Raw genomic sequence first — 18,968 nt, forward strand, 5'->3', positions numbered from 1 at the left:
ATGTATTGATTTATTTTTGGCTGCGTTGGGTCTTTGTTGCTGTGCGCACGAGCTGGGAGCTGCTCTTGGTTGTGGTGCGCGGGCTTCTCATTGCGGTGGCTTCTCTTGTTGCAGAGCATGGGCTCTCAGCACATGGGCTTCAGTAGTTATGGCATGTGGGCTCAGTAGTTGTGGCTCGCGGGCTCTAGAGCACAGGCTCAGTAGTTGTGGCGCATGGGCTTAGTTGCTCCGCAGCATGTGGGATCTTCCCGGACCAGGGCTCGAACCCATGTCCCCTGCATTGGCAGGCAGATTCTTAACCACTGCGCCACCAAGGAAGTCCCCTTCTGAGTTTTTGGACAATGTGTTACTTAGAAATGTATTAATTAACAAATAGAGAATTTTCTACATTCCTTCTATTGATTTCTAATTTAATTTTATTTATGGTCAGAGAACATATTTCATATGATAAGAATCATTTTACATTTATTGAGACTTGTTTTAAAGCCCAGAATATAGTCTACTTTGGTAAATATTCTACGTGCACTTGAAAACAATATCTATTCTGCTGATCTATAGTCTGTTGAGTTTAGAGTTCTATAAATGTCAATTAGGTCAAATGAGTTGACAGTGTTGTTCAAGGTTTCTGCAGGATACACATGCCATCAAGGTCAGAGACAATGAGAATTGGCACGGGTTTCAAGGCATTCTTGTGATCTCCAGCTTGTGCTTGTGGCCATTATTTCTCCAGCCTTTTTTCTCTCTGTGTTTCCTTTTGGCTATTTTCTATCGCTATGTCTTCAGGTCAACTGACTTGCAATATCTGCTGTTAATCTCATCTAATGTATTTTTTTTCATTTCATTCTTTTTTTTTGCCTCTAGAAGTTTATTGGGACTTTTTTATATCTTCTGTGTTTTTCTTTAACATGCTCATGCTTCCTTCTACTTTTTGAACATACAAAATGTATTTATAATAATTTTAATGTCCTTGTCTATTAATTCTATCATTTGTGTCATTTCTGGATCTGTTGCTTACTGATTGATTTTCCTCCTCATTATAGGTTATATTCTTTGCTTCTTTACATGACTGGTAATTTTTGGTTGGATGCCTTAACTTTGTCAATTATTGGGTGCTGGATATTTTTTGCATTCCTATAAATATTCTTGAGCTTTTTTCCAAGAAATAGTTTGATCCTTTCAAGGCTTGCTTTTAAGCTCTGTTACTTGGGACCAGAACAACTTTTAGTCTAGGGCTAATTTTGCCACACAAGTGAAGCAATACTCTTCTGGGTACACTACCTGATGATGTATTCTGGCTTTGGGGGATATGAAACGTTTCTAGGCTAAGTGAGGCCAGAATTTTTCCACTTATTTTCCCAAGACTTGGATAGTTTTCTTATGCACATGTACTGATCAGTAACCAGATGAAGACATGAGGAGAACCTTCTGAAGATCTCCAAATTGCTTACCCTTTTCAGCTCCTTCTTCTTTGTGCTGCTCTCCCCTCTCTGGTACTTTACCCTGAAAATTCTGTCCAACTTGGCCTCCTCAAATTCTCAACTTTGTCTCCTCAACTCAGGGAGAATGCTGAACTCTGGGTTCTCCCTCCTTGAACTGTGGCAGGGAATGCACTCCATGAAGTAAGCTGTTATAGAACTCACCACATTTGCTTCCTTTCTCTCAAGGATAACTCTCCTGTTCTGCCTGTTTTCTAACATCTGAAAGTTGTTTCAAATATTTTCTTCAGATTTTTAGAATTTTTTTTTATGCCAGAGGCTAAATTATGGTTAGAAGCAAAAGTCTATGAGGAGATACTTTGAGACTATGTAAATGTCCTGTTCTCCAACATATTTTTATATGCTTATTCCAGTGATTATTCTTATTTATATCATTTATTGCTAAGGTGGTTGGAAAATAATGATTTCCTGTCTACTATTCTTTCTACGTTGATAAGTTGGCCTGTGTGAATGAGAAATGTTGCCCGCCCTGTCAGTCAACAAAGGGTGCTGCAGCCGTCACAGCAGCCACCCCCAAAGGTGAGCCCTGTGGGAGCTCAGGATGGAGACAGATGGGCTCCCTGCTGCCCGGCCCTCAGCCACTGCAACCACCCCAGGGGTGCACCCTGAGTGGACTCAGGATGGGAAAGAAGAGGATACCGGCTCTAGATAGCTAAGATGAATATCAGAGGAATGATTTCAGTGAGCCCAGACTCTTGCATCTTCCCATACATAGAAAAGCGCTAAATTCATTTACTTGAGATATCTGGTTTTCTTCAATTAACAGTGATCTTTGATGTTTTCACTACCTGGTCGTTGTTGCAAAAACTCCTATATATCCCGGCTCCTCCCTTACCTCTTTGGAGTAGTCCCTCAGAGCTATCTGAGAGGCTGCCTCCCAGGGTTGAGGTCCTTAGAAAAACCACCAAATAAAACATAATTCTCAACTTTTAGGTTGTGCATTTTTTTTCAGTCGACACCTGTTACCATGAAAAATAGCTTTCCCTTTTCCCTCTTTCACTTGTGTATTTAGGTATTTAGTTACTGTGGTGGACAGACTCTGAGATGGGCTCCATGATCCTTGCCTCTTATATGATCCCTTCCCTTTGAATGTGCGTGTAGACCTGTAACTTGCTACTAACCAACAGAATACGGCAAAGGTTATCTGTATGTGATTGCATTACCTAAGATTGTAACTGTCTTACTTGGAGAGTATCTTTCCTTTGCTGACTTGAAAGAAACAAGCTGCCATGTTGTGAGCTGCCATATGGAGAGGAACACCTGGCAAAGAGCTGAGGTGGCCTCCTGTTGACAGCCAGCCAGAAACAGAGGCCCTCAGTCTAGCAGCCTGCAAGGAACTGAATGCTGCCAACAATCACACGAGCTTGGAAGTGAGTCCCTATCCAGTCAAGCCTCAGATGAGATGGCAGCCCTGGTAAACAAGCTAATTATAACTTTGTGAGACCCTGAAACAGAGGATCCAACTAAACCATGCGCTGGTTCCTGATTCTCTGGGACTATGAGATAATAAATGTGTGCTGTTTTAAGTTACTAAATTCATGACACTATTGTGACTGTATTCTCTATCTGTTGCTATGGGTTACATAGCAACAGATAGAGAATACAGTCACTTAGTTATTCACATCTTTTAGTGTCAGGACTGAAAGGACTCATGGATCTTTTTCCTAATTAATTTTTTAAACTAGAATATACATTAAAATTAAGTATATAAATGAATTACACTTAGAACTAGATCTTCAAATTACTGCTGCACAAGATAATCAGGCAAGATTTTTAGGAAGAATTAAGCCTACTCTCTTTCATTACTCTCTATAGAAAGAAATTAAAGAGTTTTTTATACCATTCATAATGAAGTGAAAACTTTTTTTAAAAATTGTCATATTTATATCTTTTAACTTTATACCTTGTGCTATATATAATTTACACAAAAATAAATACACCTATATTTGGAATACACTTAAAATATCTTTCTGATGGAGTATATAATCAAACAGTTTGGAATATACTGTCCTCTGTGTATAACTTTTTTGCCCTATTATCAAAGGTACCTTTTTTTTTTTAACCCAAAATCCTTCAGGTTTTTTACTCTGTTTAGGACAGTAGTTCTCATCCCTAGCTGCACATTAGAATCACCTGGGACTTTTTAGAACTTAAGAAGCCGGTGCCCTACCCCAAAACAATTTAATCAGCGTCTCTGGGGGTTAGGCATAGTATTGTTTTATTTATTTTGAATTATTATTTTTAAAGACCCAAACTCCCCAGTGGCTTTCGGGGGAAGGGTTTATATTTTTTATTTTATTTACTTATTTATTAAATTTATTTATTTTTTGGCTGCATTGGGTCTTTGTTGCTGCGAGTGGGCTTTCTCTAGTTGTGGTGAGCGGGGGCTCCTCTGTTGTGGTGTGCGGGCTTCTCATTGTGGTGGCTTCTCTTGTTGCAGAGCACAGGCTCTAGAGCGCAGGCTCAGTAGCTGTGGCGCGCAAGCTTAGTTGCTCCGCGGCATGTGGGATCTTCCCGGACCAGGAATCGAACCCATGTTCCCTGCATTGGCAGGTGGATTCTTAACCACTGTGCCACCAGGGAAGTCCCAGGCATGGTATCATTTTAAAAACTCCTCAGGTTATTCTAATGAGCAGCCAAGGTTGCGAACTACTGCTTTTGAGATAAGCAACTGTCTTTGAAAAGTGCTTTGTGAAAAAAGACCCAGTTGGAAAAACATCCTGTTTGAGGTGTGATTCTCTGGCTAAACCCAACTCCCTGGAAGCCCTGAAACTGACCCCTAGAGGAAATGTAATCCAGATCACAAAATGTTCAGCCAGCACTCATCTCTTTTCTTAACCAAAATAAATCCATGAGTATTAGATAAAGGTCAGAACCAATGCATGTTTTAGATGGAGAGTAGTCCTCAACCAAGATTCAAGAAGCTTTAAGTTTTGAGGGAAGTAAAGACACTGGTGGACTGTGAATTTTGAGTTCAGTTCTATTCTCATGTGTAAATAGGCTATTCACCTGTTCTTTTATTCTCTATTAATTTGCTTGCCAAATTAGTATATGCAATGACTGCAGAATAATTGAGCACTTCTGGACTGGGCACCAAAATGAAGTAGTAGGTACTTCCTATAACTTGCTGACACACCTTTTCTTCCATATCCCTCTTCCTGAAGGAACCACTGAGATGTCTTCTATCTCCTCTGCATTTCAAGGTTATATATTTCTTTGGCTAATATGAGAAATTCCATCTTGTCTCTGTCTCTGGTAATTCTACAATAAATTTTCTGTTGAAACCTAAAAGTAAGCTTTTTTATCAAAACACTTTTCTTCGCTACTCCTCATTTCCAGCTCAAATTTTTATTTCTCAGGAGAAATGAAAAAGAGAAAAACAAACAATAGTGAGCTTCTGGTTAATAAATTCAGGCTATGTGAAATAGATTGCTTAATTGGAAAGTCTCCATTCTCTAGTCTTTAACATAGCCATGTGAGGAGAACAGTGATATTATCCAAACCATGTACTAACAACTCAGGATCTTCTTTAAAAATGAGGTATGTTCTAACAGTAGCAGTTAGTTCCCTCTGATACCAAGATTGTGGTATCTAAATACCATTTCTCATTAAAATGGATCTAGAGGGAATTCCCTGGTGGTCCAGTGGTTAGGACTCTGCTCTTTCACTACTGAGGGCGTGGGTTAGATCCCTGGTCAGGGAACTAAGATCCTGCAAGCTCTGCAGCATGGCCAAAATAAATAAATAAATAAAAATAAAGGATCTAGAGGTCCTTGGATAAGTGGCTGATTCTCAGGCCTGGGACAAGAAATGTCAAGATGAGCCTGAAATATCTTGTTGTGCCCAAAAGCGAGAAAGTTATCAAAGACTACTGGTGGTACATCAAAATGATACAGGAGCCAACTAGAAAGGGATTCCCACTAGCCAAAAACAGGATAATTTGAGTATTGAAAAGAATAATGACTTCAATGAGTTGAACCAAATCAAATATATAATCTATGATTTCATCATGATACTAAAATGTACTGTGAAATAAAAGTCGTATTTTTATGGCATGACAAGAGAAATTTAAACAAAAAAATCTCTGCACTTCGGCCTCCTCTCTCCCCACCCTGTGCATTGTGTACCTGCATTATGCATCACCAAATCTCCCCCAATGACAGAAAGACTTATTCAACCTAAAGAGCAAAATTCTCCTACCATAAAGAAGACAACTCCTTAAAAGATAGCATTCCTTCTTGATCTCGTAAGGGGCCACATGACCCACCACCATGATGCATAGATCTGGATTATGTAAACTGTCAATAATACATCATCTGCATACAGATGGCCAAAAGGCACATGAAAAGCTCATCATTGCTAATTATTTTCACTTTCTTAACGGTGTCACTTCAAGCACAAAAGTTTTAAATTTTGATGAAGTCCAATTTATCTATTTTTTATTTTGCCACTTGTGCTTTTGGTGTTGTATCTAAGAAGCCATTACCTAACCCAAAGTCATGAAAATTTGTGCCTATTTTTTCTTTCTTTCTTTCTTTTTTTTTTTTGGCTGCATGGCTTGCAGGATCTTAGTTCTGTCACCAGCAATTGAACCTGGGCCCCAGCACTGAAAGCACTAAGTCCTAACCACTGGACCGCCAAGGAATTCCCTATGTTTTCTTTTAAAATGTTATAGTTTTGGCTCTCATATTTATGCCTTTGGTCCATTTTGAGCTCACTTTTGTATATGGTGTGAGGGAGAGGTCCACCTTCATTCTTTTGCGTGCAGTAAAGAGTTGTCCTGCACCATTTGTTGAAAAGACTCTGCTTTTCCCTTTGAATTGTCCTGGCATCTCTGTTGAAGATCAATTGACCATACAACATACTTCAATTAAAAATAAAATGCATGGACACTGAGAGGATATACATCAAAATGCTAAAGGTGGTGGGACTTTCCTGGTGGTCCAGTGGGTAGGACTCCGCACTCCCAGTGCAGGGGGCCCGGGTTCAATCCCTGGTCGGGGAACTAGATCCTGCATGTGTGCTGCAACTAAGAGTCTGCATGCTGCAACTAAAGATCCCACATGCCACAACTAAGACCCCGTGCAGCCAAAATAAATAAATAATTTTTTTTAAGTGCTTGGTGGTTATCTCTGGGGGGTGAGGATTATGGGTGATTGTTATTTTTTACTTTATGCTTTTATGTATTTCTAGTTGTCTGCAGTGAACATATATTGCTTGTAAAATTAGAAAGAAAACAATAGGGACTTCCCTGGTGGCGCAGTGGTTAAGAATCCACCTGCCAATGCAGGGGACACGGGTTCGATCCCTGGTCCGGAAAGATCCCACATGCCACGGAGCAATGAAACTCGTGCATCACAACTACCGAGCCTGTGCTCTAGAGCCCGTGAGCCACAACTACTGAGCCTGCGTGCTGCAACTACTGAAGCCCATGTGCCTAGAGCCTGTGCTCTGCAACAAGAGAAGCTACCACAATGAGAAGCCCACGCACCACAACGAAGAGTAGCCCCTGCTCCCCGCAACTAGAGAAAGCCTGCTCACGTCAATGAAGACCCAACGCAGCCAAAAAAAAAAGAATTGTCATTAAAAAATGAAAAAAAAGGGCTTGCCTGGTGGCGCAGTTGTTGAGAGTCCACCTGCTGATGCGGGGGACACGGGTCCAGGAAGATCCCACATGCCGCGGAGCGGCTGGGCCCGTGAGCCATGGCCGTTGAGCCTGAGCACCCGGAGCCTGTGCTCCACAACGGGAGAGGCCACAACAGTGAGAGGCCCGCATAACGCAAAAAAAAAAAAAAAGAAAAAAAGAAAAAGAAAGAAAATCAATTGACCATAGACGTGAGGGTTTATTGCTGAACTCTCAATTCTATTCATTTATCTATATGTCTATCCTTATGCCAGCTCCACACTGTCTTAGTTACTGTAGCTTTGTAGCAGGTTTTGAAATTGGTAAATGTAAGTCCTCCAACATTGTTTTCTTTTTAAAAATTGGTTTGGCTATTCTGAGTCCCCTGAATTCCATATGAATTTTAGGATCAACTTGTCAGTTTCTACAAAGAAACCAGCTGGGCTTTTTTTAATAGAGATTTCATTTAATCTGAGATCAATTTGGGGAGCATTGCTATCTTAACAGATTGTTTTATGATCCATGAACACACGATGTCTTTCCATTTACTTGGTTCTCCTTCAATTTCTTTCAACCATGTTTTGTAGTTTCAGTTACACTCATTTCTTTTGTTAAATTTACTCCTAAGTATTTTATCATTCTTGATGCTATTATAAATGAAATTGTTTTTTTAATTTTGTTCATTTCTAGTGCATGGAAATACAACTGATTTTTGTACATTGATCTTGTATTCAGCAACCTTACCAAATTCAATTATTAGTTCTAATAGTTTTTGTGTATGTGTGTGGATTCTGTAGGATTTTCTATACAAGATCATGTCATCTGCAAATAGAAACTGTTTACTTCTTCCTTTCCAACTTGGATGCCTTTTATTTCTTTTTCTTTCTTAACTTCCCTGGTTAAACCTCCCACACAATGTCGAATAGAAAGGATGAGAGCAGTCATCCTTGTCTTATTCCTGATCTTAAGAGGAAAGTATTTAGTCTTTCACTATCAATGCTGTAAGCTGTGGGGGTTTTTATACATGCCCTTTATCAGATAGGCAGAGTTCCCTTCTATTCCTAGTTTATTGTGTGTTTTTATCATGAAAAGGTACCTTATGTTTTAAATGGATCATTTTACTTGCTCTGTAGAGAATGGATTGGAATTGAACAAGATCTAAAAGAGGGAGACTGGTTAGGATGCTATTGTGATAATCCAGGTGAGAGATGATGATGGCTTGCAGTTTTCCAGACAAGAAATGATGAAAGAGGGTGGGATAACCCAATGGTAATCAGAATATAACAAGAGATATTGAGAGAATAGGATTGATAGAACCTTGTGACAATTGAATGTGATACTAGGTACAACAGATAATGTTGCAGATCTTCTTTACTAGGCTGGTACAACCATCCCCCAACTGCTGTGGCTGTTGGCTGATAATGGCTCACATCTGCGCTTCTCTTTTTTTTATTTATTTATTTTTGGCTACATTGGGTCTTCGTTGCTGCGTGCGGGCTTTCTCTAGTTGCAGCAAGCGGGAGCTACTCTTCAATGCGGTGCGCTAGCTTCTCATTGTGGTGGCATCTCTTGTTGCACAGCACAGGCTCTAGGGTGCACGGTCTTCAGTAGTTGCAGCACACAGGCTCAGTAGTTGTGTCAGGTGGGCTCTAGAGTGCAGGCTCAGTAGTTGTGGTGCATGGGCTTAGTTGCTCTGTGGCATGTGGGATCTTCCCGGACCAGGGCTCGAACCCGTGTCCCCTGCATTGGCAGGCGGATTCTTAACCACTGTAGCACCAGGGAAGTCCACATCTGCACTTCTCTTGACAATTGACATTAGCTGTCTCATCCAGAGATGTCTGGAAGGTTAAATGACTTTCATCCCTGTGGAAGCCAATGACTAACTGGTGTGAGAGTTCACCATACCGAAAGGGATTGTATATTATATATTATTATATATATTATATTATAATTATATATTACTAAGATTCTGATCCTTGAACTGCCCAGTGGGAGTGAAAAGCTGCCACTTTGGCATGATGAATTCAGTTATTAATGGAAACCATATATTAAGCTGTTGAGATCCACTATGATAACTGGTCCCAGAAATTTACCAAGCAATTTGCTGAAGGACTTTGGAGATAATGAAAATACTTGTGGTTAGAAAATAAAGGAAAACAGGACTTCAAAAGTTATGTCAGTTTATGGGGTGTTGGAAATAGTTTATATTTTGATTGTGGCAGGTACATGACTTTATACTTGTGATGGACACGTGAGTGTGCCTTGCACACTTTCAACAACAGGGAACATAATTGACCAAAGCCCTAGCTACTGGACCCAGAAATCCATCACCATATTTGAACCAATGCTACATTTCAATGGGCTATTCTCAGACAACAACTGGGCACAGCAAGGGTACTAAGGCAGGTCTATTGGGGAAAGGTCCTTAGAAGGTCAACTTTAGCTCAAAGATTCCCAAAGGCCTTGCTTACTGATCTTTCCTTAGATTTCCTAGCATTCAAGGACACTCCCAACCTCTTTTCCTTCTCTTTTCACTCAGGATCAGGCTTGCATTGTTATCAGAGAGCTCTCCCACCCTTGCCTGGCTCCCTTCTCATTACTATCACAAGCGTTGTCCTAAAAAAAAAAAAAAACTCCTTGGACTTCCCTGGTGGTCCAGTGGTTAAGATTCTGCACTTCCAACACAGGGGGCATGGGTTTGATCCCTGACTGGGGAAATTCCACATGTTGCGCACTGCAGAAAAAACAACAAAAAACCTTGTATGTTTAATCTCACATTGGCATCGGCTTTAAGGATAACCTGGACTAGTACAATACATTTGTGAAAACTTAGAATTGTACAGTCAAAAAGAGTGAATTTTATTGTATATAAATTATACCTCAATAAACTTGACTTTTTAAAAAATTTTTGGGCTTCCCTGGTGGCGCAGTAGTTGAGAGTCCCCCTGCCGATGCAGGGGACACGGGTTCGTGCCCCGGTCCAGGAGGATCCCACATGCCACGGAGCGGCTGGGCTGTGAGCCATGGTCGCTGAGCCTGCGCGAACAGAGCGTGTGCTCCGCAACAGGAGAGGCCACAACAGTGAGAGGGGCCCGCGTACCACAAAAATAAATAAATAAATAAAAATAAAAAAGTGTTGTTAGTTTTAAACATTTATCAAGAGTAGGTGAGTTATGACTGTTTCTTCTCCACTCCACTTCAACCGTCTGTTTCCAAGATCTCATCCTGGCTCAGGTCGCCACCTAGAACTGCTGAAATTCCACATCTCACAATGACCGCATCCACCTAGCCTTGCAATCTGCTTCCTCAGTTACTCCCCAAATCTGTATGTCCTGGTCTCTCAGGGCTAGTTGGAGACAAAAGTGACATAATGACTAAAGTTTACAACCAATGAGAACAGAAAAGGTGAGAGATCTGGACATAGGGGAGAAGAGTACCTAGGCTAGACAGAGAAACTGGCCTTATTGTCCCCTCCACTGACTGCCAACAGTCAGATCTCTGGGCACACCTAGTTCTTTGAGGACTCAAAAGACTGATGTCAAACAACTTGACTGGGGTTTTATATACAGAAATGTGTGAGAGCCATTTGTCATTCAAAAAACAAAACAAAACAAATAACAACAAAACTAAACAAATAGAATAATTATTTCACTCAGAAGAAAAGCCAAAGGTCTTCTACTGGCATACAGAGCACTACATGATACTGTTCCTAGCTACCCATCCGCCTTCATATCCTATGAGCCTCTTCCCCCTTGCTAATGTTTCTCTAGTAACAATGGCTTCCTTGTTCCTTAAACATTCTAAGCATATTCTCACCATAGGACCTTTGCGTTTACTTTTCTATCTGCCTAGAATTCTCCTCTACATGGTCTCTCTCTCCAAGCAGGCCTCTGATCAAATGTTATCTTCTTAGAAGGCTGTCCCTGATCACATTGTCTAGAACAGCACTCCCTTCCTCAATATGTCACTCTCTATTCTCTTATCCTTCTTTATTCTTCTTCATAACACTTATCATCCCCTGACATATCATATTTATTCATTTATTTGTTTATTTTCTGCCTCCCCAACTAGCATGTAATCCCACAAAAGCAAGAACTTTGTTTTGTTCACTGCTATATCGCCACGACCTGAAGTGCCAGGCACATTGTGGACCCTCATTAAGCACTGGTTGAATAAATGAGTAAGTGAAGCTCACTATCATGACTCCTTTCTCTTCCTTCCTCAGTTCAGTAAAAATAGAAAATTACCAAGAGGAGAATCTCCGCAAATGGTAGACCTAGGACTTAATCTGGGGGCCTCGAGTATGTTGTCATGCTACACTGAACAAGTTTCTTGTGGCTTCTGAGAAGGACTCTTCTAGTCCATTCAACCACTATCTTATTAACATTCTCAAGGTCCTTGACCGATTTTCTTTTCATAGTACCTACCTAGCAAAACCTTAACCCTAGATCAATTCAAATGGTTGATTTTCTGCATCCAGGCAGTTTGTGGAGCACTGCTGAAGAAAAATCATTCAGCTGGGTAGACTGATGCCACTCTAAATTCATGGTCACTCATTTCAACCAACAAAGACATGGAAGAAAAGTAAGAGGTAATGTTTATTCCTGAAAATGGCATAAATACTTTACATGCATTAACTCATTTCATACTTATAACACCACCATAAGTAGATAGATATTCATTCCATTTTACTAATGAAGAAACTGAAACATAGAGAAGTTAAGTAACTAGCCAAAAGTCACACAGCTAGTAAGAGTCAGAGTCTAAGTTTTCAACTCAGACATTCTGATTTCAGAACCTGAGTTTTTAAGCACTACTGCCAGGAAATTTAACAATGTTTCAGTAGTCAGTTCTACCTCTTTTCTATCTATAACCAACAGGGCTACTTTGTTACCTAACTCCCAGGGGTACTATTCATGCTTACATTATAAGCGATATTTAGACAGAAATTTATAGCCTTAAACCTATATTTTAAAATAAGAAAGACTGAAAAGTCAGGAACTAAGCAAATGAAAAACTTAAACTGATAAAGAAGAAAAGAATAAATTCAATGAAAGCTAAAATAAGGAAATAATAAACATAAAAACAGAAAATAATGAGGTAGGAAACAAAGATAAAGTGGAGAGGATCAACAAAGTCAAAAGTCAGCTCTTTGAAAAGAATAATGAGATTGAGAAACCTGTGGCAGGATTTATCAAGAAAAAAGGTTCGTAAATAAATATGAAAAAGGAGCCATGACTATAGATAATAGCAGAGATTAAAATTTGAGAATATTGTTAACAATGTTGTTGTTTCATTGTCTGTGAATGAATTTGAAATTTTAATTAAATAGAACAAATTTATAGAAAAATATAAATTAGCAAAATTGCTCAAGAATAAAGAGAAAATGCGATAGAGATTGAAAAAAATCTTTGCACAAAGAAAAAAGCAGATCCATATATTTTTACAGGCAAGTTCAACAGCTTCTATCTTACTCAATTCCAATCTTACTCAGACTCATGTAGAGAAAAAAAAAAAAAGAAAAAGGAAAAACACTCCTAAAACCATGTCAGGGGTTAGTTAGTATAATATTGATACTTAAATCAGAAAAGAGTAGTATAACAAAGGAAAATTAAAGGTTAGGCTCACTCATGAATATTGATGCACATATTCTAAGCAAAGTCTCAGCAGGATTTCCCTGGTGGTTCAATGGTTAAGATTCTGTGCTCCCAATGCAGGGGGCCTGGGTTTGATCCCTGGTCAGGGAACTAGATCTCACATGCATGCTGCAACTAAGAGTCCACATGCCACAACAAAGATCCCAGATGCTGCAACTAAGACCTGGTGCAGCCAAATAAATAAATAAATATATTTTTAAAAAGCGTTAGCAAAGTAAATCCAGCAATGTTAAGTTAATGATAAACACATGAGGACCAAGTGAAATTTGCATCAGAAATGAAGATTATTTTAGCATTAAAAAACCTATTAATGCAATTTAGCACATTAACGGGCTAAAGAAGAAAAATCATATGATCATCTAAACAGGTACAGAATTCATAGCACCACTATTTACAATAGCCAAGACATGCGAGCAACCTAAGTGTCCATCAACAGATGAATGGATAAAGAAGATGTAATATATATTTCAATGGAGTATATATATATTCCATTATATGTATATAAAATATTACTCAGCCATAAAAAAGAATGAAATAATGTCATTTGCAGCAATGTGGATGGACCTAGAAATTATCATACTAAAGTGAAGTCAGTCAGAGAAAGACATATATCACATGATTTTACTTATATGTGAAATCTAAAAAAAAGTGATACAAATGAACTTATTTACAAAAAAGAAACAGACTCATAGACATAGAAAGTAAACTTGTGGTTACCAAAAGGGAAAGGCAGGGGGAGGGATAAATTAGGAGTTTGGAACTAACAGATACACGCTACTATATATCAAACAGATAAATAACAAGGACCTACTGTATAGCACAGGGAACTATATTCAGTATCTCATAATAACCTATAATGGAAAAGAATCTGAAAAAGAATATACATAGAAAGAATCACTTTGCCGTATACCTGAAACTAACACAACATTGTAAATCAACTATACTTCAGTTTTTAAAAAAAGATACAAAAAAGGTGTTTGCTAAAAGGCAATTCATGAAATACTCAGGAGATGCAATAAATTTAGGGATTAAAAGCATAACAAATACCATATGTGTTCAGTATTATCATCGCTATCAGTTGTAGTAGTACTAATTGTAGTAGTTGTAGATGGATTTGAAGGGAACTACCTGATAAAAATAAGCCTACCAAAAAATAACCTACAGCAAACATTATATTTAATAGTAAAATATTATTTAAAATCAGGACCTGTGTAAGGATACTTGATTTATTATTACTTTTTTAAAAAATTAAAACGAATGTTTTCAATTTTTTGGCCACGCCACATGGCATGAGGGATCTTAGTTCCCTGAACAGGGATTGAACCTGAGTCCCCTGCAATGGAAGCGTGCACTTTTAACCACTGGACCACCAGGGAAGTCCCTATTATTACTATTTTTGTTTTATTAATAATTTTAAAGTGCTAACAGTTGCCAGATACTAACTGCTGTATATATGTTAAATTAATCCTTACAACAATGATATGAAGTACAATAATTAGGCATAGTTTAACTTGAGAAATCTGAGTTTCAAGAAAAGTTAAATAGATTGCTTAAGGACTCAGTGGCAGGGCTAGATTTTGTACTTAGGCATTTGGCTCCAAAGTCTATGCATTAATTCCTACACTACTCTGCATCTGCAGTCAACCTCACACTAGAGATCTTAGCTAGCTGAGTAAGACAAGAAAAATAAACATAAAGTATAAGGTTTGGAAAAAAAGAAGCAAAACTGTCATATGTGCAGATGATATGATTATTTACACAGAAAAATCCCAAAGCCCCTATGGATAATTTTTTAATTAATAAGTGAATTAAGTAATGTTGTTGTCCATAAAATCAACACACAGAAGTACCCCAACAAACAAAATGTAATTCTTAAAAAGATATTATTTATAATAGTACAAAGAGAAAGTACTCAGGAATAAAGTTAATAAAAGATATATAAGACCCTTATGAATAAAAATATAAAACTTTAAACTTTTCTAAAATTTAATTTTATTAATGGATAAAAGTATTCAATATTATGAAGGTGTTAATTCTCTCCAAATTGTCCTATAGGTTTATTGAAATATTAATAGAACCTCTCCTTCCCCCCTTGTAGGTATTTGTGTGTGAAACTTGACAGGTTGGTTCTAAAATCTATGTGGAAGAACCAGGTGTTCCAAGAATAGCCAAGACACCACTGAAGAAGAACAAGACAGGGAAACTTATTCTACCAGATATCAAGACCCATTACAAAAGTATAGTAATTAAAGCAGCAGGGCATGTATGAATAGACCAATGTAACTGAATAGAGAACTGATTCCAGCCCAAAAGGAAACATAAAATGGGAAAGAGCTAGCATTGAAGATTAGTGAGGAAATATGAAATATTCAGTAAATAATGTTGTGACAATTAGTTATTCATATGGGGAAAAAAACTGGATCCCTATCCCAATCCACACTCAAAAATTAATTCCTAGTGACTTAAAGAAGTAAATGTGAAAAGAGACATTATAACACTTTTAGAAGAAAATATAATATAATATCTTTATAACATTGGGGAGGAGAAGAATTTCTTAGGCAATATACCAAAAGTGCAAAACATAAATAAATAGACTAATACACTGGTAAAATTATAAATTTTTGTTCATTAAAAGAGACAATGAAGGAAATTCCCTGGTGGTCCAGTGGTTAGGACTCTGTGCTTCCATCGCAGGGGGCACAGGTTCAATCCCTGGTCAGGGAACTAAGATCCCACAAGCCGCACAGTGCGGCCAAAAAAAAAAGAGAGAGATAATGAATAAAAAATTGGCAACATATATAATCAAAAAACATCCTAAATAAGAAACTAAAAATTCAATGGAAAACTGGGCAAAACACATGTATAGCCATTCTACACAAAAGGAAACTTAACTGGCCTATGTATTAGTTTGCTTTGACTGCCATAACAAAATTCCACAGACTGGGTCATTTAAATCAGTGGTCTCTAACCTTTTTGGCACCAGGGACTGCTTTTGTGGAAGACAACTTTTCCACGGCGGTGGGAGGGAAGATGGTTCAGGCAGTAATGCGAGCGATGGGGAGCGGCAGATGAAGCTTTGCTCTTCAGTGCCCACCTCCTGCTGTGCAGCCAGGTTCCTAACAAGCTGTGGACCGGTACCACTCCACAGACCAGGGGTTGCAGACCCTTGGCTTAAACAACAGAAGTTTATTTCTCACAGTTCTGGAGACTGGAAAATCCAAGATCAAGTTGCCAGCCAGGTAGGTTTCATTCTGCGGCTTCTCTCTCTCGGCTTGGTGATAGGCAGCCATCATCTCCCTATGAGCTCTTATGACTGCTTCTTTATGCAAATGGGGGCTAGTTGGCCACCTTTTCACTAGACACTTACATGGCCTTCTATCATGCATGTGTGGGTGGAGTGAGGGAGAGCAAGCATGCTCTGGTGTCTCTTCTTATAAGGGCACTAATCCCATCATGAGGGCCCCATCCTCATGATCTCATCTAATCCTAATTAACTCCCTCAAGCCCCACCTCCAAATATCATCACATTGGGAATTAGGGCTTCAACATACAAGTTGTGGGGGGACAAAATTCAGTCCATAGCAGCTTATAAACATCTTTTTACTGCCTGATTTCATTAATAATCAGGGAATGTAAATTATAATAAAAATAAAATACCATTTTACACTCATCAGATTATACAAAATTGAAACATCTGATGATACTAGGTGTTGGCAAGGATGTGAAGCCAGGCAACTCTCATTTGCTGCTGGTGGAAATGTAAACTGGAAAAATGAGTTTGGAAAAGAAGTATTTTCTAATGAAATTGAAGATGCACATATCCTATGTTCCAGCAGTTCTGCTCCTAGGTATATGCTCTAAGCACCAGTTTTCATATTGCTAGGTGCAATACAATAGTAAATTGTGAAATTAATTTTAGTGGTGCTGAGGTATAATTTTCTGAAAGGTAAACCGAATATAAAATGAATATAAACCTATATTCATAGGAATATAAAATAAACACGTCAAAATGTTATTTATCTCGTTAATTAATGAGTGAGCCAGTAAAATGTTACAGGAAAGTTGTACGAATTTGCTAAGAAACAAGAATATTGAAATGAATCTGCTAACAGAGGCAAAGTGGTTTAATACCCTATAGGTCAATAAAATGTAATGTTTGGGGGTATCTTTTCTTCGACGTGGACAAGAATTATTCTAAATACTACCAGTTTTCTTGTAAAAGATCTTAGTCAACAGAAAGACATCCCTATGCATTCAAATCCTTCCAGTGTCTGCTAGACAATGCCCAGGCTTACACTGAAAAGTAATTTCTTTTGCTCATTTCCAAGTCTTTGACAATTTTTCCTTACAACAGTTCCCTTTCAGCATTTTTTTGGTAATGAAATCAAAAAGAAGCAATAGAAATTTACTGCATTGTTGGTAGTAAATATAAATAAGTGTTGGGTCCCAGGGTAGGTTGCCCCAAAATGTACCTCAATGGCATATTGATCTTTTTTTTAAAATTTATTTTATTTATTTATTTTTGGCCACGTTGGGTCTTCGTTGCTGTAGGTGGGCTTTCTCTAGTTGAGGTGAGCTGGGGCTACTCTTCGCTGCAGTGCGTGGGCTTCTCATCGCGGTGGCTTCTCTTGCTGTGGAGCACCGGCTCTAGGCGCACAGGCTTCAGTAGTTTTGGCATGCAGGCTCAGTAGTTGTGGCTCACGTGCTCTAGAGCACAGGCTCAGTAGTTGTGGTGCATGGGCTTAGCTGCTCTGTGGCATGTGGGATCTTCCCGGACCAGGGCTCAAACCCGTGTCCCCTGCATTGGCAGGCGGATTCTTAACCACTGCACCACCAGGGAAGTCCCAATTTTTTTGAATTAAAGTAACTTAAGAGATGGCCAACGCAAGAGAGACACTCTAACCCTCCTTTCTATCTCCCTGAAAGCAGGAAATCAATCTCTCACGTGAAAGGTGCACTCCCTGCATTTGGAGGTAGAAGGACACTCTTATCTCCAGAGATAGGGAATTCAGGTCAACAAGCCTGTATAAACAAACCTTGTTACTTCCTCCCATTTACTACCCCAAGCCCAAACTGTTTAGATTCTTCGCTAATTGAACTCCCAAAACCTAGTTTCTTTGTCCTGTCAATTCTTCATAAATTGATTGTTTCTCTGTTTAAATATATAAAACCTGTCTGCTTTGGCCACTTCTTAAGCCCCTTTCTATGAGTCCTCCTTGTGAACAACTAAATTTTCTTTTTTTTCCTTTTAAACTGTCTTGTGTCAATTTTATTATTAGTCCAGACACAAGAAATCAAGATGAGTAGAGGGGGAAATTTCTCCCTCCCCAACAAGAGTTTTGTGAAATTTTTGTTTCAGATGTGTATATCTATCTGTGTGGTAGGTATGTGGTATCCGGTTTGATGTAGAATGTTTTTGCTCACTGTGAGCTGGGGTCCGAAAGTTTGAAAGCCATTTTTAAATGTGCCATATTATGAGGTTCAACAGTTTAAATAACTGGACGTTTTGAGTTGTCCCTTCACTCAAAGTAGACATCCACTCATAGCGCGGGGCTCAGTCAGGCAGAGACTCAAAGTGATCTGAGTGAATGGTAAGGAACAGAGAAGCGCCCAGCCCCGCGTGAGGGGTGCGGTGATGTGGGGGTGTTTTTTTGTGTGTGTCTGTGTGTGCGCTACTCACCATCTTTATTGTTTTGAAAAAATCCCATAGTTCTCCTCCTCAGTGACCCACATGCAAATGAGAAGTATGCTGCTTTGTAAACCGACCTAGGAAAATGATTTGTTGTAAACTTAAATAACAGTGTTATAGAATTTGTAAGAAAGATTCTTACAAATTAATACACACGAAAAAGAGGAAAATATATTGTACCTAGCAGAAAAAGAAGTGACATATACACCTGCAATTCCTTTCACTGCAGAAATGACTTTGTCCAGATTTTGGGTGTGGGTAACATTGAATTCTACTCTGTGTGTTCCCTCCGTGGGGCAGTCAGGAGCTTGGAAGGATGGATGGGCCTGGAGGTGCAAACTGCAAGCCGTTTAGCCAGCCAGTTGTTGACTTCCTGGGGAGCAGCGTCATAGGCTGCGTGAGGAGAGGAGATCCCGATTCTTTCATTAGCACTGAGGCTCGCTGGCTGCCTGAGACGCCACAAGAATCGAGAGAGGGTAGGCGGCGTGGAAACGGCAAGCCGG

At 39.0% G+C, this 18,968-nt stretch overlaps 1 non-coding gene across 1 annotated transcript; it reads left to right on the forward strand.

Moving 5' to 3' along the window:
- Positions 1–15,427: 15,427 nt before the first annotated feature.
- TRNAG-UCC (transfer RNA glycine (anticodon UCC)) lies at positions 15,428–15,500 on the forward strand. The gene has a single exon. It is a non-coding gene; the product is annotated as a tRNA-Gly (tRNA).
- The last annotated feature ends 3,468 nt before the right edge of the window (positions 15,501–18,968 follow it).

Source organism: Tursiops truncatus, chromosome 1 (assembly GCF_011762595.2).
Source record: "Tursiops truncatus isolate mTurTru1 chromosome 1, mTurTru1.mat.Y, whole genome shotgun sequence".
Classification (NCBI taxonomy): domain Eukaryota; kingdom Metazoa; phylum Chordata; class Mammalia; order Artiodactyla; family Delphinidae; genus Tursiops; species Tursiops truncatus.